The sequence below is a fragment of the Meriones unguiculatus genome, chromosome X, assembly GCF_030254825.1.
Source record: "Meriones unguiculatus strain TT.TT164.6M chromosome X, Bangor_MerUng_6.1, whole genome shotgun sequence".
NCBI classification, from domain to species: Eukaryota; Metazoa; Chordata; class Mammalia; order Rodentia; family Muridae; genus Meriones; species Meriones unguiculatus.
The window spans coordinates 20,373,348-20,391,069 of record NC_083369.1 but is presented as its reverse complement, the minus strand read 5'-3'; the positions used below and the strand labels follow the sequence as shown (position 1 = coordinate 20,391,069).

Sequence of the window (17,722 nt, the reverse complement as noted above, 5' to 3'; positions counted from 1 at the left end):
AATTTCAATTCTAGGAGATCCAGTACCATCTTCTGGTCTATGAGGGCACTCACACATATGTGGCAAACACACACATAAATCAAAATTAAAGTTAATATTTTGACAAGTCTCAACTTAGACTAAGGTCAAGTTGGTGTTGGGAGAATCCAGACATGGAATGGACAGAAACTGTCTACTAACGGGAGTAGGGATATAGCAGCTATCTAGGAAGAACTATTATCTATCCGTCTTGATCATTTCAAGAGTAAGGGAAGGGTATTGTGTAGAGCGCAAGGATACTGAGGCTTAGGGAACTTTGTTCCTTAAAGCCCTGCTCCCATTAAGGGTGCTCAGATAATGGTAGAGGAGTCCAACCTAGACACAGGCCATAATTAGCTGATCCTGACTAGCAAGAGTTATAGTGACCTATGGTTACTCCTGAAGGAATTTTTTTTTTTTTTTTTTTGCCAAACCAAAAGCCATATATATATATATATGGTAGGGTTTCACATAGCCAAGTTTGGCATTGTACTCGTTATGAAGCTGAAAAGCACCTTGAACTTTGGATTCTCCTTTGTCTACCTCTTAAGTGTTTGGATTACATACAGGTTTGTACCATTAAATGCAGTTTATGTGATTCTGTGGATCAACAGCAGGTTTTTCTGCATGCCAGTCAAGCATTCTATGAACTGAACTACATTTCCCAGCCCCATAAATCCTTTTTGTTCCACTAATTTATTTACTGTGTGTGCACAGACTTGTGTGGACGCTGGAAGACAGCTTGTGAGACATTCTGGGGATCAAACTCAGTTGTTAGGCTTCACAGCAAGTACCTTTACCCACTAAGCTATCTTATTGGATGAAGAAATTATTATCTGCCAACTGAAACTGACTAGAGGAAGGAAGGGATGGGCCCCACCTGTCTTGACTAGTGATTTCATAGGGTTGTAGTTTCTGGTGAGCCAGGACTACATCATAGCACTGGAATTAGATGAGGAGCACTTTCATCAGCAAGACTGCAGTGAACATACTCACAGTGGCTGTGACTGCAGCAGTAACTTTTAGAAAGCAGAGAAAGAGGAGATGTCCACAGAATGAGTTATTGTCAGCCCAACAGAGATAGATAAAGGTGTCCCTAAGGTGGATCGCACCCTTAGCTGAAGTGGACATGCTCATGCTATCTTCATAACAGAAAAGTAATCCAAAAGAATAAGACTGCAATCACCTAAATCAAAAGAAAAACACATACCTCTGTCAAGGAAAAATGAAGAATATGAACCAGGAATCTTAGGGCCTAGAACTTTGAAAGAAACATCAAGAATTAAGCCAGCTTAAAGAAAAAGAACAAATAACTTCAAGAATGATGCTAAAAGGTTCTTGTTAAGTCTTGTCATGTGCCAACACCACCACTTGTTAATGGACTATGTTGGTCAGGTTTTTAGAGGGCCACAAAAGAAGCTGGCCATGTCAGGGTAGGAAATGACATGTACGTCTCTTTGGTAGACAACCTAAACTTGTTTTTAATGAGTTCCTTGCCTGGGAATAAAAAAGGATAAGAACAGAGTGTTGGGGAAGAGAAGAGAGAACTGGAGCAACACAAAGTAGCAAACCAGGGAGAGTCAAAACATAACTCAGATTAAGATTTCAGTGCTCCTTACCCATTACAGGCCTCTTGTGTTTGTCCCTGAGTGCAAATAAAATACAACATGGGTAAACACTACCAGCCCCGAAACTCCATGCCAACCCCAGGCAGCACCTGTTCCCTCATTTGTTTATATTCCTTAGTCAATAAACACTGGCAACAAAATGTCAGTGTTTATAGACTGACTGAATATGTAGAAATGCCTGAGGTAGCAGGTAGATTCTGGGGTATGAGAGGGTGTTATCCCCTCAGGAGTTTGTGGCTGCTTCTGCTTGGAAAGATTCCAAGTCCAAGGAAGAGGATGTGCTCATGGAAGAAGTGAGAGGAACTGGAGCTGCCCAGGAGCTTCTTGTTCCTGCTTTGGTCAGAGGGATGTGTGCCAGATCTTGGACTGTATTTGGCCCTGCTTGTTTATTTGAGAGAGTCTATCTAGGTCCTAGCGTTTAAGGAAATTATCCAAGTGCCTCTGGTCAACGTTTCTGCTATTTCCTTCTTCCCATGTCAGTTCCAGCCCAGAGCACTGGTAGGGGAAAGAGGCAGTTGGAGGAAACAGGAAGTTAGGTAGTTAGGCTCCATTTAAGAGGTAACTTATAAAAACCAGTTATTATTTACAACAAATTTCTCCTCCAAACCAGCCCCACTGGAATTTCTTGCCCATCACCCCCAGGACCATAGTGGAGGAGCAAGCAAGGACCAGGAGATAGCCTGAAAGAAGCCATAAGTGCTTCTGGATGCATTTAGCTTTTTTCTGCACACTAATTTTTCTTCCCTTTGATTCAGGGACTCTTTGTCAAGGTAAAACTAGGTATAAGGAATGGACAAGAATAAAGGAATAAGAGAGACTTTCTTGACTATGGCTTGCGTCAGGATTTGTAGAGACTCCAGTTTCTTTGAGACAAACTATGTCCCCTTTTCCTGGTAGCCTGGATTACTCCTGGTTCCAGGTTTCCATCTCTGGAGTTAAAACATTGTCCTGTTTTGCTACAGATGAGATTTTGCTAACGGGCTACCCAGATGATTCTTATTTTCAAGATTGTGCCCACTTCTGTTCCTTTACCCAGTCACTGCACCTCTTTAGAAATTTCAATTTCATTCAAGTACATAATGTACATTTATGATCTCTTTATCTCCTACCTCTCTTCTCTCTTTCTCAGCCTTGTTATTCTCTTTGGTCCCCCTGATAATTTCATTTCTACTTTCATGCCATATATACACATATAATTTTATGTATCTATATAAGATCTAAGACACAGCATGCAATATTTGTCTTTCAAAGACTGGATTAATTCACTTAGTATGATAATATCCAGATTAACTCATCAGTGTTAACAGAGCACCAATAGGATCCCTCCAGGAAATACTATTCCTAGAGTAAAACTGGCCAACCCCAAGATCCCTGGCTGCTGGTTTCAGGATTTTCCTTCGTTCGTTCGTTTGTTCATCCGTTCCTTCCTTCCTTCCTTCCTTCCTTCCTTTCTTCCTTTCTTCCTTTTCTTCCTTCCTTCATGCCTTCCTTTTTTTCTTATTATTATCTTCCCATTCCGGCAACTTAGGTCCACAACTAAATGTGCACATGCATATTTCCTGACCTTTGTTTCATCTTTTCTACAACTTGTAATACTTCTATAGGCAAAGCAGTTCTGGCCAAAGTTGTAAATAAAGGCATTTTCCATAAATATATAACATATTAATCTCTTATGTTCATATATGCATATATATGTGCATTACATTTATTATGTACATACATGCATATATATGTGCACACACATTTTCTTTTAGTACAGGTGAGACAGGCCTATGGCCAAGGGCTCCAGTAACAGAAAAACAATAACTTGGCTTTCAGAGTAGAATGAAAAGAAGCAGTTTCTCCTCTCTCCCTGCTGAGCCAAATTCCCTTCTCCCTAAACAACTTATTTCTATGTACTACAGCTCATTTGTTTTTTGATTCCCTGATTCTGACAGTCTCTTTTGTGATGGAACTTTTATACACAGTCTCTTCATCTTCAGGACATTGTTCCATCTCCCCTGGGTATCTGTCTTTTCTTCTATAACACATCTGCTGTCAACTCTTCCTTAATTCATTCCACCAAAGATAAGATTCTCTGAGTTTTCACAATTAATACACCATTTTTTAAAACACTTTTCATACTAGAACATTCTTTTTGTGTATGTGTTCACTGCAGCATTATAACTTCTGCTTTTACAGATTGTCATACACCCAAAGGAAACTTACTTTTTCAGATCAGTAGGTTAGAAGTCTTTTTGTTTTGTTTTATTGAAAATATTTTTTCATACAATATATCTGATCTCAGTTTCCCCTCCCTCATGCCCTTCCAAATTGTCCCTTCCTCCCCACACATCCCACTCCGCATTTTCTTTCTCTTTCTCTCCCTTTAAAAGAAAACAAATAGGCAAATAAAACAAAACAAGGTTTAAAAAAGAACAAGAAACACACACACACACACACACACACACACACACACACACACACACTTGGAGACCATGATATACAAATAATACACAAGCAAAAGCCCAATATGACAAAAAAAGCCCAAACACAAAATATAAAACAAAATATAAGACAAAAAACTCTAAAAAAAATACCAATTAGTTCGTTCTTCTGATGGCCATATAGATAGTAATATAGATAGTTGAATTCTTACTTGGCTAAGTTAAGGTATTAACAAAGTTCTAGACACTTCTGGAGGTCCTGGGGTAAATGGAGTTTTCAGTCTTTCTATATCTTTAAAGGCTGCCTGCATTTTCAAACCTAGGAATATAGGGAGAGGAATTGTCAAATCTCTTTTCCTATAGCCTTTCCCCACTTCATTTGCTCATTTAGAATTCAGGCTATTCACTGAATTTGGGGCTCAACCATTTAGCTAGGCTGGCTGGCCAGCAAGCTTCAAGAATCTACCTGTTTCACCACCCACTTTCCCCAAGGCACTGAGACACTAGGGTTACAGAGAAGTACAGATTTACTTAGCTTTTAACAGGGTTCTGGAAATCTGAGCTTAAGTCCTCACATTTGAGTTGCAGGGAGTCTTCCAAGTTAGATGCATACTGAGTCCTTTATAGATGCCTGCTTATCTTCCCAAGCACAATGGAATGTTTTTTTTTTTTTTCTCCCAGCTTCCTTCCTTACCGTTGGGTCAGAGTATATCACTCCTTCCCTATGCCTCTCACAGTTTGAATTTCTTTCTTTTTTCTTTTTATTTATTTATTTATTTTGGTTTTTTTTTTTTTTTAGACAAGGTTTGTCTGTGTAGCCTTGGCTGCCCTAGACTCACTTTGTAAGACAGGCTGGCCTTGAACTCACAGATATCTGCCTGCCTCTGCTTCCCAGAATGCTGGGATTACAGGCATGTGCCAACATGCCCAGCTTGCAGTTTGAATTTCTAATCAGTATAGTCAGTATTCTAGTTTGTTTTCTGGACTTTGGTTTACTCATCTTCTTCCTCACTGGCTGGTAAACATCACTGAGGTTTATTCACCTCGTGTCCCATCAACCAACACAGCCTTGTCTCTGTCACAGAATGCCTAGCACCAAGTTCATGGTGGTGTTTACTTAGCAAGTGAATGGATTTATCACCTTTTCCTTATTTTCCTTATTACTGTTAAAAGCTTAGGAAACAAGTTAGGAGCCTCCCACAGAAGGCCTCTGAAAGTCTCTGCCCTGCAGACTATCAAAGCAGATGTTGTGACTTATGGCCAAACTTTGGGCAGAATGCAGGGGATCTTATGAAAGAAGTGGGAAACAGTAAGATCTGGAGAGGACAGGAGTTCCACAAGGAGAGCAACAGAACCAAAAATTCTGGGCACAGGGTCTTTCCTGAGACTCATACTCCACCCAAGTACCATGCATGGAGATAACCTAGAACCCCTGCACAGATGTAGCCCATGGCAGTTCAGTGGCCAAGTGGGTTCCATAGTAATGGGAACAGGGACTGCTTCTGACATGAACTGATTGGCCTGCTCTTTGATCACCTCCCTCTGAGAGGGGAGCAGCCTTACCAGGCCACAGAGGAAGACAATGCAGCCACTCCTGATGAGACCTAACAGATAAGGATCAGAAGGAAGAAAAAGAAACCCTCCCCTACCAATGGACTTAGGGAGGGACATGCGTGGAGAAGGGGAAGGAAGGGAGTGATTGGGAGGGGAGGAGAGAGGGAAATAGAGGGGGGATGCAAAGTGAATAAAGTGTAATTAAAAATAAAATTAAATAAAAATTAAAAAAAAAGAAATCCTGGATTCTGTGTTGCAAAGCACTCTCATCTCCTTACCCTTCCATCCACATCCTCAGCTTTGTATTCATGTCCTGACCCTTGTGCTTCTTTCTCTACTCATCTTGTATTTGCCCCAAAGGTATAAAATTGTATCACTTGGATGAAGATTGTCAAATGTATGTTCATGTATTCACAGCATTATGAAGCTGGAAAAATAACTTCGTGAGTTTTATCTGTTTCTTCCTTAACAAAAATGAAGATTCAAGACCTATAGTGGGTAAAAGGTTCATTCAAGCATCTGCATCATATTGTTATCAATTTATTGTTTCTTTATTTAAAAAAAACTATAATTGAATTATTTCTGCCTTCCCTCTTTCCTACTCCTCTTGTGATTTGCTTCTTCCAAACTTTATGACCACCTCTTCTTTAACCATTGCTGTTTTACATATACTAATAAACATAAATACAACCTGCTGAGTCCATTCAGTATTTTATGTACTCCTAGATAAAGGGCCACAAGGAATTGACAACTGCTGAGAGAGGGAAATTTTGTCTTTCTTAGCGATAAGCTCCCCTGATCAGTTATGCAATATACCAAATGATCAGCCCTGGAAACATACACATGAAAGTTCTAGAAAATTTTAAAATTCTTTTCCTCTTTACACAGCCACTTTCTTTTTTATTTTTTCCTTTTTTATTATTATCATTTATTACAATTTATTCAATTGCTATCCTGCCTGTGGCCCCCTCCCTTGTCTTCTCCCAGCCCTCCCTCCCTCTTCTCTCCATATGCTCCTCCCCTAGTCCACTGATAGGGGAGGCCCTCCTCCCTTTTTATTTGACCCTAGCCTATTAGGTCTCATCAGCCCTGGCTGCATTGTCTTCCTCTGTGAACTGGCAAGGCTGTACCCCCCAAGAGGAGGTAATCAGAGAGCCTGCCATTGAGTTCATGCCAGAGAGAGTCCCTGCTCTCCTTATGAGGAGGAACCCCACTTGTTTGTAGGACAAAGGAAACAGAGCTTTAGTGTGCCTCCGAAGAAGGGAAAGGGAACAAGCTTCCTGTCATCTGCCAAGATCTGACAGTGTGCTTCATTGGGGGATTGAGATTCTGGCAAGGTTAGGAAAAAATAAAAAAGCTTCCCAATTCTAAGCCTAGGCCAGGGACTCATGCTTAGCACGTGCAATGATACTTGACTCCTATTTGGTCTATGAATGGATTCATAAATGGAAGTAAAGTGATGAGGCCAGGCCCTAACCCAGTCCAGGAATAAAATTAGGGTCAGAAAACTGGAAATTAGGGTCAGAAAATTGTAAATTAGGCAAATTCCTAATGATAACCAAGGCAAGATTTTTGTAATAAATTCATCTTGTCTTTGTTGTGAGTTCTAATAATACGTCTAACTTTTGGACCCCTGAGTGATAGTGAGAAGGGCCTAGAAAACTGTGTGAGAAGGAGGAGGAAAGGAAGGCTATGAAATGGAAAGTAGAAAGCACTACAGGGTAACAGGAGCTTAGGCAGTGGTCTAGCATAATTTTGGGGTTGGAATAAAACCAAATTAAGTAATTCAATAATTGAATTATTTATTCCAATGGGATTCCTGTTATATAGCACAATCTGTTCTCAATTAGTGGCAATCTTTCTGTCTTAGTTTCCTGGGGACTAAGAGCCATCATGTCTGGTTTCTTTAAAGATGTATCAGTCGGTTAGAATGTCGGAGAAATTGGTTGTGACTGGTTATCCACTGGATTGTAATTATCATCTTAACTTTTGGCTGGATGGTGGTGGTACATGGCTATAATCCCAGCACTTTGGAGGTAGAGGCAGTGGATCTCTGAGTTCAAGGTCAGCCTGGTCTACAGAACGAGTTCCAGGACCGTTAAATCCAAACAGAGAAACCCTGTCTTGAAATACAATACAATACAACACAACACAACACAATACAAGCAAACAAAAGAATTTGAGCCTCTTTTAGTTTTATAAAGTCCCAGTTGTCAATTGTTGGCCTTAACTCCTGGGTAAATGAAGTTCTATTCAGAAAGTCCCTTCCTACAACTATCTCACGTAGGTACTGCTTAGGTTTTCTCATAGCTGTTTTAGTGTCTTCAGTTTCAGGTTTAGGTCTTTAGTACATTTGGAGTTGATTTTTAATGAAAGATAATAGGCATGAATTTAATTTCATTCTTCTGCTTGATGATATTCAGTTTCCTTAGCACCATTTGCTGAAGGCACTGTCTCTTTCCTCCAGGATATTATTTTTGCCTCTTTGTTAAATATAAAATGGCTGTAGTTGAAAGTACTTATATTTGGATCTTCTATTTTATTTTATTGGTCTATATGTCTGTTTTGTACAAGTAACATACTTAATATCACTTTTCTTTTCTTTCTTTCTTTTTTTTTTTTTTTTTTTTTGGTTTTTCAAGAAAGGGCTTCTCTGTGTAGCCCTAGCTGTCCTGGACTCACTTTATAGACCAGGCTGGTGTTGAACTCAGAGAGATGCACTTGCCTCTGCCTCCTGAGTGCTGGGAATATAAGTGTGTGCCGTCACACTGGCTGCATTCATTTATATTATTGTAAAATCAAGACTCAGGGGGAAAGGAAGGAAAATCACTCAACAAAAGGAAGATATATACCAAGAAATGCTCAACAGGAGACTTACTCTAGAAAAGCATCAGGGATGGGGTGAGTTGGAAGAGGTGGAGTAGAGCTGAGGCGGGAAGGAAAGCATAAATCTAGCTAATTCCCTAGAACCCAGATGACCCCAAGAATATTACAGTCATCTTGGAATGAGTTTTTGATATGCTGGTCATAACTAGTATTGAGTTCTTGTCACAAATTGAGGTACTATTCCACTTGGGCCACTTTGAGGTAAGCACCCAAGCTAGTAGCTCCCATTTGGCAAGTAAATTCGTTGTCCATTGTAAGAAGTTTGAAATGAAGAAGAGGAATTCAGCTCTCTTCTGGCCTGAGCAAACTATTTTGGCATTGTAGACAGGGAAAAGTATTGTCCAGAACAAGTGAAGCTAGTCTTACAAGTAATTTTGTCAATATTGTTATTACATAGCCAACACTCTCCACATGTACAATTATTATTAGTAGGAAACCTGATGCTCAGGGAGGTGGTTTTATCTTTATAACATTAAAACTAAGCTGACCACTTAGTCAATTTTGGTCAAGTTGATTTTGCCTGATTGTTTCAGAGAAAAACAATCAGCCATATTTCTTGAAATGAACATGACTAGGTACACAGTTCATTAAACTACAGTTCCTGTTTTTCTTAAGTTTTTACTTCACAGATACTAAATCTAAGTCTGACTTTGTTTTCTGTATTCTTTCTTAACCTGATGCTCAGAAGAAATGACAGTCATTTTGGGGCCTGTCTCATGAGCACAGTCTCACAAGAATTCCGTTTACAAATCCTACCAAGATTGAGCTGAACCCCTAAGTAAAGGCTTCTCTGCTCTTTTCTATCTCCATCAGTCTCCTTTCATCCCTTTTCTTTCCTCTGCCTCTCCCTACATATCTCTGTCACAAGGAGATATTCTAGGCAAGAACTTTTATTTTGTGGTGCTGTAGATGGAAGCCATTATGTTGAAAATGTTAGGCAAGCACACCATTGATTTATATGTTCAGGACCCTTCCATCGAAAGATGAAGATTTCTAAATTATCATTCATGACTAGTCCTCTGCACATAGTTGCCCTTCTGTTACTAGTGACTCTATCTCATCCAATATACCCATTTGCCACTTATTTAATGGTGTTGGCAAGTACCTCGTGACTCTGGGGAGACCCAAAAAAGAAGGAATGAATTATTGCATCCCTCTGTGTGTCTGTCTAATCTCCTCTATCTCTTTCTCTGTTTGCCTCTTTCTCAGGGTCTGTCTCTGTGTTTCTGTGTCTCTCCGTCTCTCTCTCTCTCTCTCTCAAGGATCTCATACTATCTGACATCCAAGCTGGCCTCAAGCTCATTGTAATCCTCCCGTCTCAGCTTCCTTCATGCTTGAATTACAAATATGAGCCACTGTGCCTATTTCCCCTCTCTTGAGCTAGGAAAACATTTGGTGAAGGGGTAGAGTACCCTTGTTCCCTGCACTGCCCTCCTCTTAGAAGATACCGTCTGGTAGTGCTGTTTCTAAAGAAAGAGAAAACATGGGATATTGTCTTTTTATTTTTTAAAAATTAGTGTATTTTTTCAACTTTAGAGCCTAAATTTATTTGGAGGAAAACAAAAACCCTCAACCCAAAGGATGAAATTTTTACATCTCAAGACATATCTTAAGTAATATCTACAGATTACAAATCATTTTCAGGAAGATATATTTGTACAAATTTTATATTCATTCAGAAGTAGGACATAAGTCAACCCTTATTTTTATTTTAACAGAGGAGCCAAGTAGGAGAGTGGGACATAACATTTTTTTTTATATCCAACTATCTGGAAGTGAAATAGACATGAAGAGGGAAAACTACCTTTTCATTGTCTACAACCATTTTTTTAACCATTTAATTGTGGGTATCTCTAATAGCCAACTTCATAAGTACTAGCCAATCAAGTCCACTGGATAAGTGCTTTACTATGCACACTTCTGCAGCATACTAAACTAACACTCCTGTACAGCAGGCCTAAGGCTTGCACATTAAGACCAGGGTATCATTTTTCTGAAGGTATCTTGACTTCCCACAACAAGGAAGCTTGACATCTTTGGAACTGACTTCTACAAACGTTAGCATCAAAGCAGACAGGTCAAACCACTGTGTTGAAAGAGAAACCAAGACAGACCTTGTTCATCAGTTCTTTATATTATTTTTTATTCTTGAGTGAAGTCAAGAAAACCAACCCTCCTAAGCAGAGGCCTGCACAGTCTAGTTCACATTATAAACTAGGGAAGGGTTTCAGTGAAGGAAAACTATAGAAACCTTAAAACATCCAGATCAAAGCTGAAGACCCCCAACTCATCTCTTCCCATTTATGTATCCATATTCACTACCCAAGCCTATCAATTGAAGTAGTCTCTTCTCCAATGGAGTGAAAGCAGCAGGAGTAGGCAGACAGGGACAGGAATCAAAGATACCACAGTAAGAAAGTTAGTATGTCCTCAGGACTTAAGTTCCGGTTGCTAAGATAAAATGCCTGTGAAAGCAGATGTGTGACTTACAGAGACAGTTTTAGGAGGCAAAAATATAAGATGACCAGAGTGACAAGATTTTGAAAGACTGTGAATGCATGCGAACATCTAGAAAGAAGAGTGTTTAGAAAGGGCAAGACCAGCATACACAAGACTGGAATTTCCCGTGACCTTTAAGTGTTTCTTCATCCAGGAAATGACTATTCGTGTGTTTATGGGAGGTCACACCATTCCCTTACTCCTGCTTTCCTTTACTACCTGGTACAAAACACCAGGTCCTGGTACCGATCACCTCCCTAAAGCTACTCCAACCATGACTGACTGTCCCATTCCTTTCGGTCCTCAAGCAGTACTGCTTGTTAGTGGCCTGTAGACTCACTCCCAACTATTCACATTGGGAGGTGAAAAAAATTAAACAATTTCCCCTAGGCTCTTCCCAGTTAATCCAGAATTAAAATAGAATGTCTCACAACCTCCTGGTGAAAGAATAAATCAACTTCCCTCCCCCAGACAGGGTTTCTCCTGCAGCCTTGGCTGTCCTGCACTCACTTTGTAAACCAGGCTGCCCTCAAACTCACAGAGATCTGCTTACCTCTGCCTCCCAAGTGCTGGGATTAAAGGTGTGCACCACCATGCCCAGCCTAAATCTACCTTTTTAAGGATGGGGAAACTTATTCAGATAATATTTGGGAATTCCTAAGTGTCACTATAGGATAAGAATTAAAAGGCAGAAATCTCACTATTCTTAGTACCTTTCTTACTGCCTAACCGATGTGACGGAGTCTCACCATCACTACATTTCTGCTGAATGAAGCCCTGGCAGTAGTCACACAAGTTAACTGCTTGGTATCATAAGAACACAACACAATTTCTTCACTCAGAAGAGGTAGCCATGTCTTTCTCAGTACAGTAGCGATTCTCCAGTCATCTCAGTACTTCAGAGGACTGTAGCAGCAAGCAAAAGAATTTCATTTTATTTTTCAAAAGGTAAGAAAGGCCTTCTGGAGATGGTTTTACTTTATCTTATATGCATAGAAGTTTAGATTGCTTTTGAATGTTCCCGGGTGGAGAGACTAGGAAAAAATACAGGATGTAGAGGTCTACATAGTGTGATTGTCTCCCCTATTCATCTTCACTAACCAAGGAGTGAGTAGCATACTTGCTTTCAGAACTGAACAGAACATGGTAGCTGGACTCCCCTCAGACGTCTTCAGCTCAGGGAGAGATCTGGAGTTCTGATTTTTATTTTTTACACTTTACATCCTGACTGTAGCTCCCCCTCCATCTTCTCCTAGTCCCCCACCCCACCCCATCCACCCCTTCTTCTCAGTAAAGGGGAAGTCTCCTATGGATATCAACCAGCCTTGGCATATCAAGCTGCAATAAGATTTGGCACATCTTCTTCTATTGAGGCTGGGCAGCCCAGTCTGGGGAAAGGTACCCAAAGGCAGGCAACAGAGGCAGAGACAGCCCCTGCTCCTGCTTTGGGAGTTCCACATGAAGACACAGCTACATAATTATGCTACTTCTGTGCAGAGGGCCTAGGTCTGTCCCATTCGTGCTCTCTGGCTGGCATTTTAGTCTCTATGAGCTTCTATGGGCCCAGATTAGTTGATTCTGTAGATTATTTTCTGGTGTCATTCGCACCTGTGGCTCCTTCAATCCTTTATAGAGGGAGCCTACACCCTGATCCTCTGCCATACTTAGAGACAGGAGCCTAGCATAACTGTCATTAGAGAGGCTTCACCCAGCAATTGATGGAAGATGATACAGAGACCCACATACTAAACATTAAGTGGAGCTTGATCTTCCCCTCCCCCACACACCTTTTCTATTTAACTCCTTCCAGTGGTCTTTGTTTCCTCTATCTCCACGACCAAGGCTGGAGCGCTGATTTTGAACTTTAGGACACAAACCCCATCCATTTTATTTTCATCTTTCCTTGATGTTCTTCCCTCAGAAGGATGAGCCAGAGCTACTTTCCTTCCAGCACTTGTAGGGGGCTGCTGCTCTGTGTCTGAGCTCTGAGACCAAGCAGAAGGGTAAGAGCTTTGCTTCACCTACACATTCTTCTTGGGTGGAAGGGCTGACATTACCTTTACAGGACAATCAGGTTTAGGTTTAGAGGTTAGAGAGTGACAGTCTTCTTATTGAGTGTTTTATTTTCTAGGGACTTCTCATTCTCTCTCCTTTGTGTATCCTGGTCTGACATAACTTTTGCCAGATGTGGTTGAGGCCCCAGGCTGCAATCAACTCACTTTCTGTCCTTGACCCTGCTCTTTCTTGAGTTTCTTCACTTTGCCACTTGAGCATCTCTCCTGAGACTGACAGTCTAGCCAGCTGATGCTGTAACTTCTCCTTCTCCTTCTTTAACCACAAGTCTGCATCTTTTTCTCTGGTAACTGTCTGGAGGCTTTGTTCCTCCAAAGACAGAAGCTGCTCAACTGGACTGGGAGATGCTAGCTGAGGAATCGAATCATCTTCCTTATAAGTACTCTTTTTTTTTATTTTTTTATTAAGTACACTTTATTCACTTTGTATCCCCCCTGTAGCTCCCTCCCTCTTCCCAATCTCTCCGTTCCTCCCCCTTCTCCATGCATGCCCCTCCCCAAGTTCACTGATAAGGGAGGTCTTCTTTTCCTTCCTTCTGATCCTAGTCTGTTAGGTCTCATCAGGACTAGCTGCATTGTCTTCCTCTGTGGCCTGGTAAGGCTGCTCCCCCCTGAGGGGATGGTGAAAAAAAAAGGGGGGGGGAATCTTATGAAAGAAGTGGAAAATAGTAAGACCTGGAGTGGAAAGGAACTCCACAAGGAGAGCAACAGAACCAAAAAATCTGGGCACAGGGGTCTTTTCTGAGACTGATACCCCAACCAAGGACCATTCAGGGAGATAACATAGAACTCCTGCACAGATGTAGCCCATGGCAGTTCGGTGACCAAATGGGTTCCATAGTAATGGGAACAGGGACTGTCTCTGACATGAACTGATTGGCCTGCTCTTTGATCACCTCATCCCCAGGGGTTGCAGCCTTACCAGGCCACAGAGGAAGACAATGAAGCCACTCCTGATAAGAGCTGATAGACTGGGATCAGAAGAAAGAAGAGTAAGACCACCCCTATTAGTGACTGGGGGAGGGGCATAGGTAGAGAAGAGGGGGGGAGGGTAGGTTTGGGAGGGAAGGAGGGAGGGAGCTACAGGTGGGATACAAAGTGAATAAACTGTAATTAGTAAAGATAAAAAGAAAATTTATAAAAAAAAAGAAGTACTCTGAGGGTTTAGATTCAGTTTAGATATTTGGTGGGGGCATCTGTAGCACGCCTATAATCATCCAAAGAGTAATCATTCCTGGAGCTCCGTGACTGATTGTCCTGTCTGTTATAGAGGTGTTCTCAGTCTCGACCTTCTCTGTAGTCATCATCCCTACGGTTCCCACTTCCAAATGCTCTTTTGCCATGGTCTATCCTGGAGTTAGAGCCTTAGTCATTATAGCGATCCTAGCCCCCATAACAATCTGTATCACCATGTGTGCCATTCTGATAACCATCTCAGTACCCATCCTGATACCATTCAGAATTGTAGCAATCTTGATACTTGTCTCCAAAACTATCATCACCTCTTCTGGGTGGCTAGACATCAAAGCTGTCTGTGGAAGGACTGGTCCTCCAATCTGGCTCTGTTTTGTCAGAATCTCAATTTCTTTCTTTTTAAAATTTATTTTTAATTTATATGTTTACCATACATTTCAATTGTGGCCCCCTCACTCCTCTCCTCCTGGTCCTTCTCCCACCCTATTCATTCTATCCTACCTCCCCATGTCCACAGAAAAGGGGTGGGGGGGCACCAAGCCACTCCAGTACATCAAATCGCACAAAGACCAAGCTCATCCTCACACACTGAGTCCAGGCAAGGCAGCCTGGCTAAGGCAAAGTTATTGAAAGCAGACAAAAGATTCCATGTCCTAGACAGCACCAGCTTAACTTACTAGGGAATCCATATGAAGATCAAACTGCCCATCACCTACACACTAGGATGGGCCCTAGGTCCGGTTCATGCATGCTCCTTGGTTGGTGCTTCAGTCTCTGTAAAGCTCCTCGGGTCCAGGTCAGTTGACTCTGTTGGTCCTCCTGCAGTGTTCCCGTCCCTTCCCTTCCACTCTTCCATAAAACTCTCCGTGTTCCCCTGACGTTTGACTGTGAGTCTCAGCATCTGATTTGGTGGTGGAGTGGGAGTTTCTCAGAGAACATTAAGTCAGGCTCCTGTCTGTAAACATAGCCAAGTGTTGCTAATAGTGTCAGGAGTTGGCTCTCTCCCATGGGATGGATATCAGGTTGGGCCAGGCATTGGTTGTCATTTTCTCTGTCTCTACTTCTTCTTTATCTTTGCCCATCTTGTTGGTAGGGTTAATTTTGGTTTGAAGGTTTTGTAGGTGGATCGATGTTCTCCTCCTCCTACTATAGGTCCTGCCTGGCTGGAAGAGAATCCCAGTTTCTACTCAACCAAAAGAACGACCATCCCTGCCTTTATCCTGTACTTGATCAGCAATGTCCACTCGAACTCTCCTGTTAACTAGATATTTTTGATTGAGACTCAGAGGACAGATCTGAGAATCTAGGTCCTCAAATTTTGCATAGCCAAAATCTCTCAACCTGTCTGGATTGCTGAGTTCATGTGGTAAGTGTAGAACACTGATAATTAATCCTCTAATGAGTCTCTTAATGGAGTCTTTTGTCACATTAGAGGGCAGGTTCCCTAAAAAAAAGCAGTGTAGGGGTGCAATTTGGGAAGTTGGCTCCAGTAGATATGTGGACCACAGAAGCTTGTGCAGCTGCCTTCTTATCCCTCTTATTATTCTTTTTGCTGAGGCTTCCACATTGGTAATGGGAGAGAGAACACAAAGGTTCTTAAAAACTGATAAAGGTTTTTAATGTAGTAGTCAAAGCAATGGGTTTATTACGGCATTTTAATATTTTACATACATTTTTATTATATGTTGTCCTCTCCTACTGCCATCCCTCCTGCCTAGTTCTTCCTGGTACATTCCTTCCTCTGTGTAAGTCACATACATGTGTTCCATTACGCTCATTTTCCTTCTTTTCCTCTTTCCTTAAGATCTTTTTATTTTCTCATGATTCTCATTCTAGTTTCAGCACAAGTGTGCATGCATGAGCATACACACACACACACACACACACACACACACAAACACACACACACAGAGATACTCTAAGTGAGAGAAAACACCCAGTATTTGAATTTCTGAGTCTAATTCATTTCACTTCACATAATGATTTCTAGTTCCATCCATTTTCTGCAAATGTCACAATTTTATTTTCTTTTCTGTGGAATAAAACTATCTTGTGCATATGTGTCAAAATGTAGTTTATCCATTCATCTGTCAATGACTATCCGGGCTGGTTCCATTTCCTAGGTATTGTAAACAGGTACAGCAATAAACATAGTTGTGCAATTATCTCTATGGTAATATCAACTTAGAGTCTTTTAAGATATATAGGATATAGTTGTACCATGTTGTAGTTCTATTTTTTTTTCAATTTTGTGAGAAACTTCCATACTGATTTCCATAATGGTTACGATAGTTAATCTTCATTACCAAATACACTGTATTTAGAATCATGGCAGAACAGAAGCCTTGGTGTCTATGAGGGTATTTAAAGATTTAATTTGAGCAGAGAAGACTTACCCAAAATGTGGGAGACACTAACTCCATGGACTGGAGTCCTGAACTAAAAGAAAAATGAGAAAGTAGGGTTAAGGATGAGGCTCAATTGAAAGAGTGTTTGCCTAGTATGCACAGTCACATATAACCAGGCATGCTGTAATCCCAGTACTCAGAAAGTAGAAGCTGGAGGATCTGAAATTCAAGGTCATCCTTGAGTACATAATAAATTTAAGGGCAGCCTAGGCGCCATGAAACTCCATCTCAAAGAAAAGAAGGGAAAAGAAAAGAGAACAGGAGAGAGGAGAAAACAGGTGAGCAGCAGCATTCACTTGTACCTGCTTCTTGATTGTAGACATAGTGGAGCAAGCTTCCTCACTCTCCTGCTATCCTCCTGCTTTCCGTGCTAAGAAAGACTCTACCCTCTAAATGCAAGTTAAATCAAAGCCTTTAATCAAGTTGCTCTTGTCAGGCATCTTGCCACAATACGAAAATTAACTAAAACAGAAAATCAGTCCTGAGTGTAAGTGTCATTTTTATTTCCTCAGACAAGGGGATGAGACGAGAGCCATACCCAAGTTGTTTGAATACATGGCTTGGGCTAAACCCAGAGATTTTCTATCTAACTTTCTTTAGGCCTAGACCTGGAAGCTTCTAGCCTCAATAAAATCTAATTTTCTGCAAGCCCAGAATTTGAAGGCTTCAGTTTCCAGCCACTATCTGCTAACCTAAGCTTGGAATGTTTTCAGCCTCCAAGACTTACTGTTGACTAATCTCATCCTTTCTAGTTCTTTCTAAACTCTAGCTAGCTGGTTCAACTCAGCTGTTTTGGCTCAAAACTCCTCTCCAAGCTGACTGATTTAAAATGGCTTCTCTCATCTTCTTACTGAATTGCTCTGCTTGGAAAAACTGCCTCTGAATTCCACAAACTGAACTGCATTGAGTGCACTGACTGCATGAATGGAAGTGAATGTAACAGAATGGAACTGCATGAACTCAACTGAACTCAACTACACTGCATCAAACTGAACTCCACTCTCTCACCCTGCCCTGCTCTTAAGTAGCCCCTCTTT

At 41.1% G+C, this 17,722-nt stretch overlaps 1 pseudogene; it reads right to left on the bottom strand.

The window, feature by feature from the left end:
- Nucleotides 1–4,293: 4,293 nt before the first annotated feature.
- Nucleotides 4,294–16,046, bottom strand: LOC110542827 (eukaryotic translation initiation factor 4B-like; annotated as a pseudogene).
- Between the last annotated feature and the right edge of the window lie 1,676 nt (nucleotides 16,047–17,722).